This window comes from Tupaia chinensis, unplaced genomic scaffold (genome assembly GCF_000334495.1).
Source record: "Tupaia chinensis unplaced genomic scaffold, TupChi_1.0 Scaffold000688_1, whole genome shotgun sequence".
Taxonomy (NCBI): domain Eukaryota; kingdom Metazoa; phylum Chordata; class Mammalia; order Scandentia; family Tupaiidae; genus Tupaia; species Tupaia belangeri.
This window is the reverse complement of record NW_006160211.1, coordinates 6,322,369-6,328,368: the sequence shown is the minus strand read 5'-3', so window position 1 is coordinate 6,328,368 and position 6,000 is coordinate 6,322,369. Positions and strand designations below refer to the sequence as shown.

The 6,000-nt window shown below is 39.0% G+C and overlaps 1 protein-coding gene across 6 annotated transcripts in view; it reads right to left on the bottom strand.

Annotated features, from left to right (window-relative positions):
• The window catches only part of FBXO34 (F-box protein 34), a 94,892-nt gene that overhangs the window by 25,968 nt on the left and 62,924 nt on the right, over window positions 1-6,000 (bottom strand). The window contains exon 1 of one of the 6 annotated variants that reach the window (XM_027776620.1): window positions 5,672-5,782. The exons of the other annotated variants lie outside the window; for them this stretch is intronic. The gene's annotated coding sequence lies outside the window, so the exon portion shown is untranslated. Of the gene's footprint in view, window positions 1-5,671; window positions 5,783-6,000 lie in introns of those variants that run through there. 6 annotated transcript variants of the gene reach the window in all.

The following is a 6,000-nucleotide window of genomic DNA, read 5'->3' as shown; positions in this document are numbered from 1 at the left end:
GAAATCACCCCCCAGAGGGGATGGTCACGCCGCAATCCCTTCTCCTCCATTCTCCTCTCGGGATCTTGGGCACGCACACACATGCGCCCGGCATGAGTTTTAAGCCACTGGGTCCAAGACGCGAACCGCGGTCGACTATGTGGGAGTCCAGCGACATAGCCATTACGTTAACTGCTGGTTCCCAAATCACTAGAAGTTTTGTTTTATTGAAAGGTGATCCGTTTTCTTCAGATCAATACCATAGCCAAATAATAATGTTAAGTTGTGATATTCTAAAACCTAGCCTTTACTCTTCTCTTCCTACACACAGGCGTGCTCTGCCTCAAAAAGCAACTCTGAATATGTCCAGACAACCAGGCAAAAGACAAACCACTATTTTACCTCAGGAATTATCCTCTGTGGATAATTTCCCTAAGATGTAAACTTTCAAGGACAGGAAGCTTATCTGCCTGGTTTCCACCACTTTCTACTATTTATGAATTTAATGACTGATGTATTTCAGTGAAACAGCCTTATTCTGGAAAACAGGGTGAGAAGGTAGAGGTCCCTCTAGCTTTGTACTGGATAGAAAGTATTCATGGCAAGGTGAAGCACCAGCAAGCAAAACTGCTAGTCATTAGATTTAATACACCATTATTTTCTAGAAAGTTACCTGAAAGAAAACTGGCCAAAGACACATCTGGGAAACTGCTGAGAAAGTTCAATGTAATCTCCTCATCTATTCACTTTAATGTTCCTTATATGTCCAATTACACAATTAAAAGTTCAAGTATACTTTGAACGCTCAGGAAATCCCTCAAAGAAAAATAAAAACTTGAAATGCACGCCAGGAGCGTGTGCGTGCATACCTAACACCCCGAGAATGTAGAAGGGTCTGTGGCATGGCCATCCCCCCAGGAAGTGATTTCTCACTTTCTGTCTGTGAGTGAGTACACGTGCCCTATAACAAAAATATCTCACAAAAACAAACAAAAAAATTTTTGCACTAAAATAAACCCGTATTTTAATCCTATTTTTCTAGGTAGTTTTGAAGCACTCTAGTACTTACAGTGTGATTGGGCTTTAAAAAAAAAAAAAAAAAAGGCTTTTCAGAAACAAAAATATATTATAAAGATAAAAGACAGACCCAGAAGTCCTCAAATATATCAAGTGAATCCCATACCATTTTGGATAATACACAAATATAAAATGTAGCATAAAATGAGATTTTAAATGTAAATGAGAAACTAAATAAAATCACATTAAAATCACATTATCTTTCAAACCTCCCTTATATAATTGTCCTCCTACACACACACACACACACACACACACACACACACACACACACACACAAATCTGTAAAACTTAAAAACACTATTCACTAAGTAATACCAAAGCTAATTATACTAAGCATTTATATTTTAGATGCTGTTGCTCAATTCCAAATCAAGCCTCAAAGTGATTTTTTGGAAATTTAAGCACATTTTAAAAATAAACCAACAACATGAACCAATAAAACTTTAAAGCAGGTATTTATAATATTACCCAAGAAGGGAAGTATATATTATTTTGAGTGTGTACGAATTCCTAATCGTTATTTCCAGCTGAGAAGTAACCACCGGTAAGCACTCTGAGACAACTTCCTAACCATAAACTACAGGGATCTGAAGTTATTCTGCAGTAATCAGCTACCCAATATAGCATACTGCACGTCTCAACGCCAAATGATGCATTGTGTCTTAAGTCCTTTTGGGGGGGTTGGCATGCACACACACACACACACACACACAAATCTGTTCAACTTAAAAACAATCTTCACTAAGTAATACCAAAGCTAATTATACTAAGCATTTATATTTTAGATGCTGTTGCTCAATTCCAAATCAAGCCTCAAAGTGATTTTTTGGAAATTTAAGCACATTTTAAAAATAAACCAACAACATGAACCAATAAAACTTTAAAGCAGGTATTTATAATATTACCCAAGAAGGGAAGTATATATTATTTTGAGTGTGTACGAATTCCTAATCGTTATTTCCAGCTGAGAAGTAACCACCGGTAAGCACTCTGAGACAACTTCCTAACCATAAACTACAGGGATCTGAAGTTATTCTGCAGTAATCAGCTACCCAATATAGCATACTGCACGTCTCAACGCCAAATGATGCATTGTGTCTTAACCACTGCTACAATATCATACAGCGAACAGCAAGTTCAAAAGAAAGTAACTTAAAGTTGTTGAATATCACCATTTTATAACTTTTACTTAATGAATGGATCTCGGTAGGCATTGATCACCAGTTTTTTTTTCTAATTCTTTCATTTTATTTGTCATTACTATTATTATTTTTTATTTTGATACAGACGCTCACCTGTATCAAGTGAGAGGGAGGGAACCAGCAGTTAGCATAATGGCTATGTTGCTGGACTCCCACGTAGTCGACTGCGGTTCGCGTCCCGGACCCGGTGGCTTAAAACTCACGCCGGGCGCGTGTGCGTGCGTGCCCAAGATCCCGAGAGGAGAATGGAGAAGAAGGGATTGTGGTGTGACCATCCCCCCGGGGGGGTTGATTTCTTGCTTTCTGTCTCTATGTCTCTCTCTGTCTGTCTCGCACCCACCTTATAGTGAAAACCTCTCAAAAAAAAAAAAAAAGTGAGAGGGAAAGGAAAAGTGAGAAAACAAGCCACCAGGCCCAGGCCCAGGCCCAGGATTTGAACCGTGGTCGGCCATGTGGGAGTCCAGTGCCCCAACCCATGCCACCTGCCACCCGCCACCCCGATCATCAGTAGCTGTTAACATCACAAAAGTGAAATACAACCAGACAATACATGTCTCCTGATGGGGGAAAAATACACTTAAAAAAAGGCAGTTCTAATCTAGTCCATTCTTTAAAGCCAGCTAACAATTTACAAGAAATATAAGAAACAAATGTATTAAACAACACCTGAGGGACATAAAACAGCAAAATCTAGACTGTGGACAATCACAGAATAAAAACAAAGCCTTGTTTCTTTAAACAAATTTCAAGTTAAAATAAGTAAGAGGAAAAAGCTAGAGGACCTCATACATTAAAAGAGACTTAAGAGACCAATTGGCCAAATATACCATATATGGAGCCCAAATCAGACATAATGTAAAGTGTATATGTGTGAATACATATGTGTATGCATTTTTAGGTTCTCAACTCTAATATACATCCTAAAATATGTTCAGATTAACGTATAATGTCTGAGATTGTCTTCAGAATAATATGAGAGTACACGGTTGAGAGTGCAGATTAAACAGCACTGACCAGGAGAAGATAAACTGTTGACTTATGGGGAGTTATCACCCTACTGTTTTTGTACATAAACTAAATTCTCCCAGGGGTATAGCTCAGTGATACAGCATTTGACTGCATTAGCTAAATTTTTCCATGATTACTGGTTTTTTAAAAAGAGAAAGAAATAAATTGAAGCATTTGGAAAACACTGGGTGGATAAGCCTTAAAAAGTTTGTTATGCACACAGTGTGGAGCTGCAAACCACCCATCTGGGGTGAGGAAACTAGAGATAAGTGGTTCCCTGGGCAGACGCTCTGCAGGAACTCAGGGTAAGGACCTCCCCACTAAGCCCCAGGGCTTCTCTGATGCAGTCACTTCTTCCTGGTTCAGACACAGGGCAACAACATAAATTCTTGATCGACTCCCTATCCTCCCACCCGTTACTGAAAACTGAACAGTAAATAAATAAAAAAATTTTAAAAACTGAAAAAAAAAAGACATAAGAAAAACTAAAAGACAATAGTGGTCAAGACTAATCCATTTCTTAACTAAACACATGATTTTCAATCCCTCATTCCATAACCTAAAACGAGCGGTCTAGTTAGTACCCTAATCTGCCTTATTTAAGAGCACAGAACTTTTACAATTTTAAAAATATAAACATTTAAACAAATGCATAGGAAATGTTGCTATTTAAAAGCATTTCATTATAAATCCTTTTGTAACAAGTCACCTTCCACATTTTACCCATGGGGAGAGAGGGAAATGGTTGTATTAATTTTTAAATATATTTACTAAAAATGATGCAGTTTACTAAACACTCACCATATAACTGTATACTGTTCTAAAGACCTTCATTGTGCATGTATGTGTGTGTAATTAATTTAAGCTTCAGGACAACTCTTATGAGATGGATTCAATTATTATTCACATTTTATAACCATGGAAAGTGACCAGTGAAAGTGTAATGATTTTTTTTTTTAAGAGAGAGGTTTTTTTGGTTATAGGGTGCAAGTACTTGCCAGAAAGACAGGGAGAGCCAGAGAAACAGAAAGCAAGAAATCATCCACCACCACCACCCCAAGCAGGGATGGCCACGCCCTAATCCTTTCTCTGTCATTCTTCACTCAGGATTTTGGACACACACACACACACACAGCGTGAGTTTAAGCCTCCAGGTCCAGGACTTGAACTTGGTCAACTATGTGGGAATCCAGTGACGTAACCACTACACCATTTGCTGGTCCCTTAATGAATATTTTTAAATGATAAATTATAAAAGTGAATACTATATTCTGAATCATTTTAAAAACTGGCTTCTACTATTTTAAACAAAGTTATATATGTGTGTTTGTGTGTACATACACATATATAGCAACAGTCATAAGAGTCAAATGAGTTGCCTAAAAGTCACCAGATCAGGTGTAGAAACACAGTAACACATAGAGTATTTCTAAACCCTCTCATCCCAGTGGGTTATCCATTCTCTAAAAGGAAATCTAAGTCACTTCAAGTTTATTTTAATAGAAATGTTTCTCTTTGCCTAGGAAATAGCTGAAGATAACTGAACATACTCAGATCCAAGCTGAACAAAAAGCCAAAGGAAAGCATTACATACCATCAGCTCATTGGGGACAGGTTCTCTGTGTATTTTTATAGATCTCCCGCAGGTTCAAGCACATAATACTTTTTTCACATAAAGAGGCACTTCATGAAAAGGAAACACCAGAAACTACGCTGGCATTCTAGTCTTCCATAGCTTCATCAATCTGGTCTCCAAATAAGGGGAGAAATAACCCTAGAACTCCTTTGGAAACACCTGCCTTTCCTTGGCACTTAATCTACACTATAAGGGATCAACCTCAATTACTGGATAGGAATCCCAGTTTTAACAAGGCAAGTTATCTCCTCTGGGGACCATTTCACAAGCCCTATTCCCCAAATCCCACCCTACCTCCCACACAAGTTTGCCCTGTAGCAAAATTTCCTTAATTCTCTAAAGAGCCTTACCATCCTCTCTCATCACCAAAGGTTGATAACTGAGTGGTTATCGATCTTTTTTTGGATGTTGGGCCATTTCAGAATCTGATAAAAGGTCCAAGTTTTCTGATCCCCCAAACACCAAAGTGTATACATAAACAGTATTACAAGGTTTGGGGAAAATCTCAAGGGCTTCTGGACTAAGAAAGAGCTCCTGCCTCTTAGTTCCTCCTCTATTTGGCCCTTCACATTCCCAGTGGGGCATTTCAACCTTTCTGCTCTACCCTGTTAACATCTGGATTGCCCCTAACCCACTGACACCACTTATCCAACAGGTCTCCTCCTTGCCCAGGTCTCATCCACTGCTCTACTCCCACTCTATCACCAAATGGCTACAGTGTGCCTCCTTTGAATTCCTAGAACTGTTCCTTCCCTGGGACACTTACTACATTTTAAGTTGTCTTCAAGGTAGAGGTAATCTCATTCTTTTCTGCATCCTTCATAGAGCGTGCAGCATAGTGTCCTGGACATGGCAGGCTTTCATTAGAGTGACTCAACGTCAAACCTAAGGACTTCAACTAGCCAATCAGCAAGAACCTCTTAAGTGGAACATTATGAGTCTGACTAATCAATACTTGAGCAGCCCAGGAAGTTGATGCAATTAAGCAACTCCACCCATCATTTCCTGAACTAGCGCTCTGCATTCTCAGAGACGAGAGGTGGAGGAGGTGGAGAAACAGAGGAGCTCTCCAGGCCATGGTCCCTCTTAACCTTG